We start from the raw sequence: 14,433 nt of genomic DNA on the forward strand, positions 1-14,433 counted from the left end.
TGATTAGATCGAGTAGCATGTTTTCAAGAAAAATGCTACCAGAACAGATGGAACAAGTGAACTCTTTCTGCAGAATACACTATTAAATATTAGATAACACAAGTCCAAAAATAGTCAAAGACTTCTGGAAAAAATCCATTCAAACTAACCCATGCAAATATTTAAATTGCGCTATCTTAAAAGTCAACTTTCCTTAAGAACCATCCTTTGTGACTTCTTCTTCTTCAGAGCTGGTCCTTGGTGACATCCACAGAGAAGATGTCAGCTTGCGCAGACACAATGCTCATGACTAACAACAGCCAGTTTTAAATGAACTGCAAATTCTTCTCGCTAAAAAAAAAATAAAAACCACTGATTGCCTTTCACTACTGCAAGAAACCACCGCTCACCACTTTTCCTTGTTCCTGCTAACTGTCAGGCCAAACCAGATTGTTTGCCACTCACCTTGTCACATTTACATGCTGAGCCTCATACAGCACATCATTCACTTTATCCCACTGTCAATATATCCCTCTCAATTTTAAGTTCCCACTTATATGGATTCACAATGCTACTTTGTTTTGACATTATTATTGTAGCATCAGTATAAATATTGGCTAACATGGTGCCACTATTTAAGAAAGGTGGTAAGGAAAAACCAAGGAACTATAGACCAATGAAGCCTGACATCAGGGGATGAATCCTGAAGGACAGGATTTACGTGAATTTGGAAAGTTAAGGCCTAATGATGGATAGCCAGCAAGGCTGTGAATGTCTCACTAACTTCATTGAGTTTTCAGAAGTAGTAACAAACAGAATTGATTAGGGCAGAGCAGTGGACATGACCTATACAGATTTCAGTAAAGCACTCGAAAAAGCTCCTAGTGGTAGACTGGTTAGCAAGATTAGATCACGTGGAATACAGGGAAAACTAGCCATTTGGAAAAAGCACTAACTTTAAGAAAGAAGATAGAGGGTAGTGGTAGAGGGCTGTTTTTCAGACTGGAGGCCTGTGACCAGTACCGTGCCACAAGGATTGGTGCTGGCTCACCTGCTTTCCATAATTTATATAAATGATTTGATGCGAACATTGAAGGTGTGGTTCACAAGTTTGCAGATGACACCAAAATATGAAGTATAATGGACAGCAAAGGCAGCTACGACAAAGCACAACGAGATGTTGTTCAGATGAACCAATAGGCCATGGAGTGGCACACGGAGTTTAATTTAGATAAATGTGAGGTGCTGCATTTTGGAAAGGCAAATCAAGCTAGGACTTATACGCTTAATGGCAAGGTTGTGGGGCATGTTGCTGAGCAAGGAGATCTTGCAGTGCAGGCTCATAGCTCCTTGAAAGGGGAGTCATTATTAGATTCTTAATTCCAGATATTTTAGTGAATTCAAATTCCACCATGTGCCATGGTGGGATTCGAATCCAAGACCCCAGGACATTTTTTAGGTTTCTGATTTAACAGGCCAGCGATAATACCATTAGGCCATTGCCTCCCTGGACGGGTATATGAATAGGAAGGGTTAAGGGGGATATGGGCCAAATGCTGGCAAATGGGACTAGATTAATTTAGGATGTCTGGGTAAGTTGCACCAAAGGGTCTGTTTCCGTGCTGTACGTCTCTATGACTTTATTATTAAATTTAAAAAATTATTTACTTTTAATTGTTTGCAAGGTTCAAGACTTCAGTTTACAGACCCATATGCATGCTGACATGGCTTTTCACCCACACCTCAATACTTCAAATCTCATCTTCCGGCCCACTGCTACTACCCATGGTTTTTGACTTTGTTTTCCAAGCTCACCATGCCCAGCCCCATACCTTGCTCTTTAAGTCTTGCCCAACATTGTCTTTTATCTTCCAAATTGGGGGTCTTGTCTTTGCCGCTAGCTTTGCCCATTCCTACATTTTGAAGGCGTTTAAAGCTGCATTTAACACGCTTGTCTTCATTGCTGAGAGCCTCGAGTAAGAGAATTGGGACATAAATCTTGATGTTGTACAGGATGTTGGTGAGGCCACTTCAGCGAGTACTGTGTGTAGTTCTGGTTGCCCTGCTACGGAAGGATATTATTAAACTGGAGAAGTTTCAGAAAAGATTTACTGTGATGTTGCCAGGTATGAGGCTGACAGTCACAGAAATAGGCTGGGACTTTTTTCACGAACATAGGAGGTTAAGGGGTGACCTTACTGAGGTTTAGAAAATCATGTGACACAAAAGATAAGGATGGGGTGTTCCAAACTAGGGGGCATACTTTTTAAGGTGAGAGAAGAAAGTTTTTAAAAAATAAAAGGGCATGAGAAACCACCTTTTTACAGAGGATGATTCATGTGACGAATGAACTGCCAGAGGAAGTGGAGGAGGCTGATACAGTTACAACATTTAAAAGACATTTGGAATAGAATATCTACATGAATGTACAACTCAATATACATGAATAGAAAAGATTTGGAGGGATATGGGCCAAACATAGGCAAGTGGGACAAATTTAGTTCGGGAACATGTTCGCTCTGGACGAGTTGGACTGAAGGGTCTGTTCCCATGCTGTCTTAGGACTCCATCTATTGGTAGGAATTAGTCAATGAAAGTAGTCTTGGGACAAGCTAACGAAGTACTTGCACTGGCCAACTTCTACCACTAGATGAAGCCTGGGTCCAAATATATACTCTATAGTGATTGCATATTATTAATTCAATCTCATGTATCCTTCATTTGGTGAGGGTGAAATTTTGGTCTTCTGTCAAGCTTATTTCACTGAAATAAGCATGTTAGTCAAACCAGCATCAAAAATTGAGTCATCTGGTGACGTTGAGATTTTGATCTTCCTAAGTGCTGACAGACTGTTTTGCACTTGTTTCAGCTACGAAGTTACAGGTCTACATCATCCGAATTAATGGAATGCCCAATGCCGGACAGGTGCAAACAGAACCTAACCCCGGTTTTAACAGAGACTCAAAGTCATGACGATCAGGACTCCAACCACAACTTTAAGTGAGGACTTAATGAATTGTTACAATCCTCATTCATCCCTCTGCCAACCACTATTACCACATTAAACTAGAGTCACAAATTGTGACACAATCTATTGTTCCACCATTACCGACAGAGATTAACTCTCAGCTAATAACTCCTTAAATGTCAAAAATATTTTCCTTTTCTTAAGGAATCCTCCATGGCTTTGCCTCTCATGATGTTTACTGCTCAATAATTTAATAGGTCATACTCAGAATTCCTGTGACATCAACGTATTTTGTAATCTAAATCCTCCTTCTTCAGCACAGATCCCACTAATTCACTATCTGCAGCCTAGTATGTTGTACCCAAATTAATCACAAAAGAATTACACAGGCACACTAAATCAATTTAGTATACAAAATTAACCATGTAAAAAATATGGAAAAGCAACCTTCCTTTACCATAAATAGCAGCTGCTGAAGCTACCAAATCTTCATGTGCAAGCACAAGTTATCCCAAGATAAATCTCAAAATTCCACATCACTAATTGCTGAAATGGATTGTTCTAACTCAATTTTTCAAGTAATCAAACAGATGAGTAATGGACTTCAAAGAAACTTCATTCCACCTTTTGGATGTTGTAACAGAAATTATAATCACAACCTTGATCTTCATAGAGTTGCAAATTTATGCAAAGTATATTTGCACAATGTATGGACCCTAACTATTTAGAATTATACGCACAAGAAATTGTTTCACATACTTCCAATATTTATTTCCATCCTTTCTATTACTGTAATTATAACAGTATTAATGGTAAACACAGGACTGTTGATACCTCATTTCTATCATGAATTTGAACAACAAAACCTTGGTGGACTAAAGTGATTGTTCTGATCTGAAGTGGCTGCTGCGATCACCTGTCCACCAACTTGAGGCAAGGGCAGGGAACCCATACGGAACATACCAGTATAGCTACACTGACATTACCAGTTCATTCAAAGATAGTGAAACCAGAAAACTAAGTGCCAGGAAACTTGAATCATTTGAATTCACATTTGCACAACAGGTTCCCACATTGGGAAATTCAAAGTTGCCTGCGTCACGGAATGTTCAGGTTGGAAAACGACAATGAAAATCAAATCAAGAACCGACATAGTTTGACAAATGGACCATATTACAATAACTTGTCTGGCAGAACAGAAAGGAAAAGTGGCCTCATTAACACAGCCTGAAAGGCTTGTTTCCTCTCTCTCTCTCTACCTTATCTTTCAAAAGCAGCATCCAGTGAATAAGCAAATTGGTTAACTAATCCATTGCTCTTCAAGAATGCGAGGACACTACAAATTTCACTCCTAAAGGAAACAAAACAGCAAATAAACAATCACAGGGCTCACGTTTCACTCACTCAACACCAAGATGAAGAAACTCCAACTGCTATAACTTTTTTGTACTAGGCAGCACTTCACCCCAGTTCTACTATCTTAAAAAAGTTAGCTGTGCTACGCAAGCGATTTTTTAAAACTGAGGTATGATAGTTGCATGGTAAAACGATTTGTAACCAACTTGTTGGAAATATAAAGGAGCAGGTTCCCCAAAAGGATAACAATATAAATGTTTCCATTCTTACAGAACAAAATTGATGGAATATTTCAACTTAACTAATTTCTTTCCAATTCTGCAACAATCCTGTCATGCATTTCAATTTCAATTTGTTCAAGAACAACTTCATAAACAGATCAAGATTCAAACCTTATAATAAACAACAGACACCAAATGAACAAATCTAGCTTCACAGATAATGGTGTGAAGCTGGATGAACACAGCAGGCCAAGCAGCAGAGGATCCAGAAAGTTTGATGTTTCGGGTCAAGACCCTTCTTCAGAAATTTAGCTACAAGATTTTTTTTTGAGTTAGGTGCACATACTTAAATCACAAAGTAGAGCAAAGTCTTAAAACTTTAAAGATGCCCCACAATTTACCATTTGTAAACGTGCATAAAACTTGGAGTTTCCTATTGTGTACACAAGCCAAACTTAATTTATGCACAGTTAATATTTCCTTTTCGTACTTTAGACATGATGTTTTTTTTAAATTGTTGAGATCCTTAGCCAAGAAAGCAGTACTGGGTATTTTCTAGATGATTCATTGGATTCACAACAAAGCAATGCATAAAGCTTTCTTTTCTATTTGCTTGTATATAAAAAAAATTAAAAAGGCCAGAAGAACCATCTCAAAATTAGTCTCATATCCAGAAGGGTTGGAATAAAAACTAACAAGTTATTACAACACATTCTCATTTCAGGCAATAAGCAGTCTGAGGTTGCAGAAAAACAAAGCTGTGTAGCCTTAACAATTTATACATTGCCTCCCAGGAGAAGAATTTTCAGATGTTGAGACAATTGAAAAATTGCCTCCCTTTATATAGATTAAAGTAGCTATCCATATATCCACTATCAAATTAGGCATGAAGTTATGTAACTGTTGCACTTTAGGTTGCTCATTTTGTCTATACAACTAGGTTTTCCTTTATAACATGATGAGTAAAATGTAAAGAATACAAATACATAAATCAACTGAGTTATCCACATTCAAATCAAACCACAAATGACAAAAAAACCTTCTCCTTGCTCCCACTCTCATTTTTGAGATTTTTGTCTCATTTTATCACATTGCTCGGGTCAACAACCCAGTGAAAACACTGATGATGAGATGTGATGGCCAAGTCAGATTTCTGATCATTGGGCAGCACACAATCAGCTAATTCAGGTACCCTGATTTTTCAAATATGAATAAGAATCTATGCTGCTAGGAGAAAGTACAGCGTCCAAGTCTGAAATGCAACATTGTTAAGAGTGAGTTGAGGAATGGCAGATGGAGTTTCATGTCGATAAATGCAAATGTTACATTTTGGTAAGAGAACAAGCGCAAAACTTACGAAGTAAATGGTAGGGCCCTGGGGAGAGTTATCAACAGAGACATACAGGGACACAGGTCCATTGCTCTTTGAAAGTGGCATCATGGGTAGACCGGTGGTGAAGGCAGTGTATGGCACGCTTCCCTTCAACAGTCAGAGCACTGAGTGCAGGAGTTGGGACACCATGTTACGGCTGTACAAGATACACATTTGAAGTGTGGTGCACGATTCTAGTCGCCCTTTTATAGGAACGATATCATTAAACTGCAAAGGGTGAAAAGAAGACTTACAAGGATGTCACCAACAGTGGAGGGTTTCAGTTATATGAAAAAGATTGGACAGACATGAGTTTTCCCTGGAGCAGAGGAGGCTGAAGCTTGACCTTACAAGGTTTATAAAATCATGATGGGCATAGAATTGTCAAGTCTTTTTTTCAAAGTAAATGAATCCAAAATTAGAGGGCAGAGGTTTAAGGTGAGAGGGCAAGATTTAGAAAATAAAAGGCCTGAGTGGTAACTTTTTACCCCATACAGGGAGGTGCATTTATGGCACTAGCTACCAGAGGCCAGTACAATTACAACATTTGAAAGACGTTTGGACAGGTACTTGAATAGGAAAGGTTTCCCAGGATATAGGCCACATGGAGGAAAATGGGACTAGTTTGGTTTATAAAGCCTGGTTGGCATGGCTGAATTGGACCATTGAGACTGTTCCATGTTGTATGATTTAACTAACTACTTTCACAGTAGTTGGTAATTTTGATACTCAGTACCTTCCATATTTTTCCTAGCAACTGGAAATACAATTTAAAATGAGCCCATCTAATAATTGAGACATGTTTCATCATTCAGTTTGTTATTCGTTCATTTTAGTTTAGATGTGCCTGCTATCATTTCCCTACTCTGCAAGACTGTTTCAAAAAAAAGCATCTGTGTTGAGACAATGCCACATTTTTAAAAAGAGGCCAATTTTATCTTCTAACTACTTTCACAAGAGAATTAACATGTACAGGCAAGCAGAACAACAAATCACATAGTGAAATTACCTTGTCTAGGGCGAAATGAAAACATCATCAACAAATTATCCAGAACACAATGACTACCGATATCAATGAGTCTTGTGGTCTTATGGAAACAAAAACTGGGCTTTCAATATAGGCCATCACAACCATAATTGCTACAATATATGGACGTCCTCAGAACTTATCAAGTCATGACCAACATTTTCAAAGCCAGCATACCAGAATTTGAATTAAATCAGCTTTCTGAAAAAAAAACAACCTCGGAATATCGGTGCCACTGGCAAGACCTGCAATTATTGCAGATCCGCAATGTCCTAGAATTGAATGTCTTGCTAGACTATTTCAAACAACTATTAAGAATCAACAATTTGGGAGTCACATGCAGGACAGGCTAGATAAAAAAAATGTTAATTTCCTTAAAAAAGGAAATTAGTGAACCAGGTGGGTTTTTATAACATAATCAATAATAGTTGGCACAGTCACCATTGGTGAAATGAGAGTTAGGTGCAGTAGTAAATTTGGGAAATAAATTATGCCAGTTACTGTGGTCGGATCTGAACTTATGTTAGGATTAGCTGGGCTTGTTAGTCCAATGACACTACCAACCACAGCACCTTTCCACTGTACTATTTTAAAAAAGGTTGAAGGGTTGAGAATATACACAGAGCTGCAGTATTACATTTGAAATTTTAATCATCTTTCCCCTGCTGGTCCCATTCCCACTGTAGACAATTCAAGCTGCAATCTGGGTTAGAAAGCAATAATAAATTTTGCTCAAATTCCTGCTCAATATGCAAATACATTTCCAAAATACACCCTTACTTAATGCAATGGGGCTATAATAGATTCAATTCAATTCAATATAAACAGCAGACTAAGCTTGTCAGCCGATTGCATTGCTATTAACCTCTCCTGCCAGTTTCTTTAGACAATTTAGTAAATTTTTAAAAAATAAGACAAATTTGCAATATGTTGCCAATGTCTTTTTAACGTACTTTATTTCCTACTGTTTGAATCTCCCCTCATTACACATCCAACTTGAAGTTCCTGTAAGTTCCTTCCATTTCTTCATTGTCTGAACAGAGACTGAAGTGAGTTTTAACTTAGATTTAACTGCTCCAAAAACATAATCATAGATAAATTAAAGGAAACTTGGAAGACTGTTATTCTTGAACATGGTCAGATATGTCAAGGATTCTGCCAGAGGTGAATTAAAAATGTGCTAGTCTTCCCAAATCAACAGTCATTATGCATTTAATGCATAATGATCAAGAGCAAGAGCTTTAGCAAAGCACAATCTCATCAAATTCTTACGTTTACATGGTCAAACACCAAGAGAATTTATCAGAAAATGATCCATAACAGGAATTTTGCCCAATTTTTTCTCACCTTTAACTAGAGCATTCAGGAAAACTAAAACCCACACTGTTATACTAGATGAGATTAACTTTATTATACACTATGACTTCAGTTCCAACAGTAGAAACCTATAATGTAAATGTAAGCTGTCAGTGCATTCTATATGATACGTTCCTTTCAGTGACCAATAATTTGATTACTACAAATCATAATGCTTCAGGTCACTGATGTAAGTTTGCATTCCCTCAGAATGAAAACATTAACCACATGCCTTTCCGGACTTTCACATTTAAGTTTGGGCAAAACCTGTAGGCATGCCACCATGTTTGTGCACATAATTTTAAAACAGGTATTCTGAGACATAATGCCAAAAACGTTTGGCAACATTTACAAGCCAATAAAATTTCATCCGGTATTTGAAATGTACAGATATTTCTACAATAACATATGTTTCGGTAACATGAATTGACTTAACATGATTGATCAATAGTGGACACTGTTTGGATAATGCAAACTATCTACAGTACAGTATAGTAATTTTGTACAACCATTTCCCTGCAATGTGATTTTCTATAGCACAAGGTCACACTAATTAAGAAAAAAATTCTTGAACATAGTAGACTGCAAACTACACAGTACCAGATACAATTTACAACACTAACAACTACTTCATGTAGTTTCTGCTGGGTAATTTTTAAAAATTTTCCTATTTTCTAGCAAACTGATGAGTGTTATAAATGAATGACTCCCAAGTTTCAAATATCCAACTCTTCCAATGGATAATTTAGAAAAGCAGTAAACCAATACAAACTGCAGATTTCCTCTTTACAAAGCAATCTTATTCTAATTTCTGGAGCTTTCAATTTTTTTCATTAATTAAACCTGAGCCTTCAGAGGCCAATACTATTTTTATTATGTATTTAACCTGCCGGACTTGGTGAAATAATTACGTCCAAGAACTTGAAATTTAAATTTAAGATGCTGAATGAATTTGTCTTCTGTGAACACTAAAACTGATGTAATGAACCAAAGCTACTCTAGAAGTATTTACAACAAGAAACTTGCCTCAAGTTTACAAAATATCACATGCAATTACTTAAGATTTTGATTATTTGATTTTCTGGACCAGTCATACACAAACTGTTTCCTTACCAACTGAATGAACACATGCATATATATGTAGACAAATATTTCCATTATGTGTCAGATCTTATACTTTAAGAATTCTCCACTCTTACTCGAATACTGTAATTTAACCCTGTTATAAATAGAAGGCACAACTGCATTTTGATAATGTGCATCATTTTTTGATGCACTAACCAGGCAATACTAAAATGAGTTACCATATTTAATAATCAGTCTTTTAGTAAAATTATTGTGACCTAGAATTGCCTAAAATGTTAATATTCAAATCTTGCAATGAAACGTTCTGCAATTAATGTACACTTAATTATCTGAACAGAAGGTGATAATTAGAACTTATCAAAATCAAACAAAAAAAACTTATCAGTCACAAGATCAAGGAACATGATGCCAAATGAATTTAAAGTTTAGGTTTAAAAGAACAATTTTTTAAAAAAAAGTATTGGAATATTAATGATGGGTTCCCAACTGAAAGTTCCCTGATGAGGCTATAAACACATCTGCTACTTGAAAATATTAAGTCAACCTGATCACATCGAAAGTAGGGTCAAGTCAATACTAAACCATTGAGCTGAACTTTTTAAAAAGTCACCTTTCTTGTTGAGTTTCAACCATATCCCAATTTTTAAGTATACATCCCCCTAAAATTAATAAAAAACAAAACTATTTTAATTATTCAAAACAGTTAAAAATGAAGAAGTGAATAATTTCATATTTAAAACTGGTCACTGCATAAAGATATCAAAGCAGTGAAAAAATGCACCCAATCCCAGAATAACTTTTCCGCGAAGTTGCAATCTGAATGCAAAATAATGGATTTTGGCCGTTCCAGGTAATTGCAATGGTTGAAGGCAATCCTGACATGGAAATTAAGAGTCAGTTCTTCAGTAACCCTAATGGTTCAGTAGATAAAACAGAATGGCAAGAGTTGGTCAAACCAGAAATGTGTCAGGTTTGACCACAAACGGGAGCCAATTTATCTATTCTCCATTAGGCAGAGCAATGAAAATAATTTCAACCATAGCTGGTCAACATGGGGACGTAATGAATTCACTAATTTCCCATCAGGTCCTGCCATAAAAGCATGTCAATAAGACCTGATTTAGTTATGAAATTCCAGTCAAGTTACTTGCAATAAATGCTGTGAATAAAAACTTTACGAGAACTAAAAAAGTACCAAGCCTGTTTCACATCACGCTTAAAACAGAACAAAATATTTTACAAAATCAATGTTGTGCAAGTGCACAATAATTTTCAAATCCAATAAAGACCCCAACCCACGTCACCACATTACTGTTGCATCTTCTTTTGTATCTTTTCAGATCAATTTCCTCCGGAACATATTCCACCATAGTAAGTGAAACACCAAGATTAATGCATTTATGCATAAGGAGGAAAATAAGTTACGAAGCATCATGAGCACTACTACCGAAGACAAAACTTCAGTGAAGGCAAAAGCCAACCAATTAGCTGTAATAATAGCATGCACCCAAGATTTAATCCGAAATCTTAGCACTGTTGACTTGAAACAAACGCATTGTTTTTGATTTCACGAAGCACCTCAAACATATTTTGGAATCATTTTAAAGAGAGTTATGAAAAGAAATGTAAGTGCAACTTAAGTGGAAAATTCTACATCTTCACTGCCCCCAGTGGTATAATTTTATGTCACTGAAATTTACATCCATGGCAGGACAAAACTAAAATAGTATAAACAATAAATTAAAGACATTGGAGTTTTGTTATGCTTAAGGATCTATTATATTCAGGTCACTTAGGAGGTGAATTTCTGTGCAACATGCACTTTTACAACCATGAAGTAATATGGGTCTTCACATAGTGATAGAGATCCCACTTACTTTTCTCACATGGCTGACTAGAAATCTTTGTTTTTCTCACTGCCCACTGTTGAGATATGTTGAAGAGACTTCTGGCTCCACAATTAAACCAACCTCTGGCTACTCTGTGAGCACACCTTCCTTGGCCATCAAATCTTGCGGTGTGACTCAAACAGTGTTTATAACTAGAGGAAAATAAACCAGAAGATTACACAGTTTAGATTTGCCTAAGCAAAACAGCTATTAAGGTACCAGGTCCCATTTTAAAGAAAATTCAAGTAAAGTATTTCATGCTGATTGGGAATGATACAGGATGCCAGCCAAAAAAAAACTTCAGAGTCTGTTTAATCTGAATAGCAACTTGCACCATTGGAAAGATAACCTTCTGAAAAGGCACATGATGGACAAAAATGGGTGATCACTATATAGCCATTTATTGCTAAACAGTAATCGCCATACCCAACTAAGCCAATTATGCTCAATCATCTTCTGAAATATCCAACCAAAACCATCTAACAAGTCATAGATGCTTTACTTGGATGATAGGATGAAGCAACAGGACCAATTCCTTTAGCTAAAAAGACAGCGCACTCCAAGTGCAGTCAACTTCCAAACACTAACCAACGTTGTACTTACCACCATTTTTCACATTCTTTCTTTCCACCAGTTGTCACTAAATGCATTTAGTTACGAAGAAGCTGGGTTTCAGTAGTATGGGGTATACCAATGAGACATGCATTTGGTGAAATAATTCAACTACATTGCATGGTTATTATGCCAGCTACTGTTTTGCATGTGACCCAAAAGTCTTCAAGCACCACATTCGGAGTCTAAGCTACAGGTGGCGCTGTACTGGGAGCGTTAGCATTTTTCTGATTGAGCATTTCTTTACACTAACAACTCCTCATCCTGCAACTGAAGCCTCAAAACTAGCCTCTGAAGAGCGCCTCCTGCTGCACCGAGTATTGATTTTCATTCTCTGCATGGCTGCACTACAACATGGGTGGGGGCGGCTGTGCACGGAAGAAGTGGAAAATGATTTGCCATTAGCTGAAGGGTGAGAAATCAAGAATCATTAACTTAGTTTTATTCTAAAAAACACGTTTTTAGACACAATAAGTAGAAAGATTATTAAACAATTTTATTTGATGCAAAACAGTTCAAAATGCATTTTCTTGCATTTCGGGGTCGTAATTTGCAACACAAGCCCTGATAACAGCGGGACCGGTCAAAATTTCTCCAAAGAGCACGTGCCAAACATTTCTACTTAAGCAATTACAAAACTGGGAATCCCTAAATCTATTCATGTCTGCAGTAGAGCAGTACTCGCGCCATTTTACAGCAACGTCACAGCCGGCAACCGGTCCAGAGGTGCACATTTTAAAAATATCATTTTAACTTATCCCATCCCCAATATTATTTGCATCATAAAATATCCGGAAGCATCATCGAATGGAATCACTATGTGAATTAACAAATAAATTAAATCTCAGTTTCCATCCACCCCGTCTTCTGTCTAGGGCGTTTCTTGCTGTCTGGATTGGTTGAGCATGCTGTCTAAAGACCATAGAGCACTAGAAAAGGTATTGAGCAAATGTGTAAACAAATGTTCGATCAGATTCACGACCGATGGCACACAGGATAGCCGGCGACAATTGCTATTTTATATTTTATGCATCCGAAACCGCGACGATTTCGAAGGGGCTTGAAATTATTTGAACTAATTTACCAGCGGATCAAACAATCCGCTAAACATAAAAAAACGTTCTGCAAACAAAAAAAACAAAATGCCTCGATCCATTCAGCTCCAGACACAGGTAAATACTGTATTTCGCGATTGGGAAAGGTAACACTCCTATCGATTGGGTGACTTGACCCATCACATATGCATCAAATCGATACATAGTAAATTATACTAATATCCGAACCCGCACCTAGTTTTGAAGAACAATGGACACAAATGATCGACAACAATTATAAGCGATGGGATAGTGTAACCAGTATCGCTTGAATTGCGGATTTGTCAAATTCAGCAAAGAAAATCCTGTCTTTGGTGTATTTTTAAATCATGCAAATAGGCAACAAATAGGATAAAGCAATCGTTGCAGATAGACCTCTGTACCTATGCATCTCTAGCAATCAGCACTTGATACATGGACAAAGATAAAAGGAGAATACTCGCATGTAACACACATTTGCTGCAGGGGGGTTTCCCCTCTTTTTCTGGCAAAATACAAAAAGCATAATCCAAAAAATGCTGATGTACAGAAGAGCTCGGTTACAGACTTTGACAAAAAAAAATCGAAACGCTCTCACCTTTTTCTTTTCCTTTTGTTTTTCTTATTTTGGTTTAATCAATTAAGCGCGAGCCGGTCGGTCGGTCGGCCGAACCGGCAGCAGAGAGAGAAGAGCGCGAGGGAGGGAGCGGGCAGGCGAGCCGCAAACAAAGGGGCCTCCTCCTCCTGCTGCTGCCGCCGCTTCAATCTCCTCACATCAAACCCCGAGCGAGCGAGCAGCGGCCGCGGCGGTGCTTCCAGCGCTGACTGAAAGAGGGAGCTCTTTATACAGAGAGAGGGGAGGGGAGAGGATAGGAGGAGGGGAGGGAGGGGGAAAAGAGGAGGAGAGGGGAAAAAAAGACAACTGAAGGCCACCGAACAAAACCGCTTCGGGAATAAAACGAAAATAAACTTCGACCGACTAAACGAACTTTTTTTCTGATCGAAAACTTTTCGAGGCGCAAACCCCGAAGGGACGACAGGAAAAACAGGGGTAAAGAGATTCAATTGCTTTCGGACAATAATTCACTGAGCCTTCCCTGGCCAAAATGGCGTCCGAGAAAGAACGGAAGTGACGTATACGCTTTATTTGCATAGGGACTATTGTCCAATAGAGAGCAGAGTTGAGCATTACTTTGAGGGCAATTCACGCAAACTTCAGGCTCATGGCCCCCCTGCTATTTGTCCCACTTCTGCCAAGAGTGGTGAAAGGGGGTCAGATGGCTGGAATAATAAGGATAGTTCATGTTGCACAAGTCCCCTTTTGCTGTAGCCTCGCGAGAATTGGAGCAGGGCGTGTGAAAACGAGGCTCCCTCGAGCCACCGCTAGGGGCGCTATTCCTCACCCGCCCTTTCTCTACTGGCCAGGCGGCAGTAGTGCGCAGGTGCGAACTAGGGCATCTGGCGCCTCCATCTGCTCGCCGTGCTCTCGCAGAC

General features: G+C 38.1%; 1 protein-coding gene across 3 annotated transcripts in view; it reads right to left on the bottom strand.

Annotated features, from left to right (window-relative positions):
• Positions 1 to 14,049, bottom strand: part of adnpb (activity-dependent neuroprotector homeobox b) — a 39,276-nt gene extending 25,227 nt beyond the window's left edge. For all 3 annotated transcript variants that reach the window (XM_048549761.2, XM_048549759.2, XM_048549760.2), the window contains exon 1: positions 13,538 to 14,049. The gene's annotated coding sequence lies outside the window, so the exon portion shown is untranslated. The remainder of the gene's footprint in view (positions 1 to 13,537) is intronic.
• Between the last annotated feature and the right edge of the window lie 384 nt (positions 14,050 to 14,433).

The sequence above is a fragment of the Stegostoma tigrinum genome, chromosome 19, assembly GCF_030684315.1.
Source record: "Stegostoma tigrinum isolate sSteTig4 chromosome 19, sSteTig4.hap1, whole genome shotgun sequence".
Lineage (NCBI taxonomy): Eukaryota > Metazoa > Chordata > Chondrichthyes > Orectolobiformes > Stegostomatidae > Stegostoma > Stegostoma tigrinum.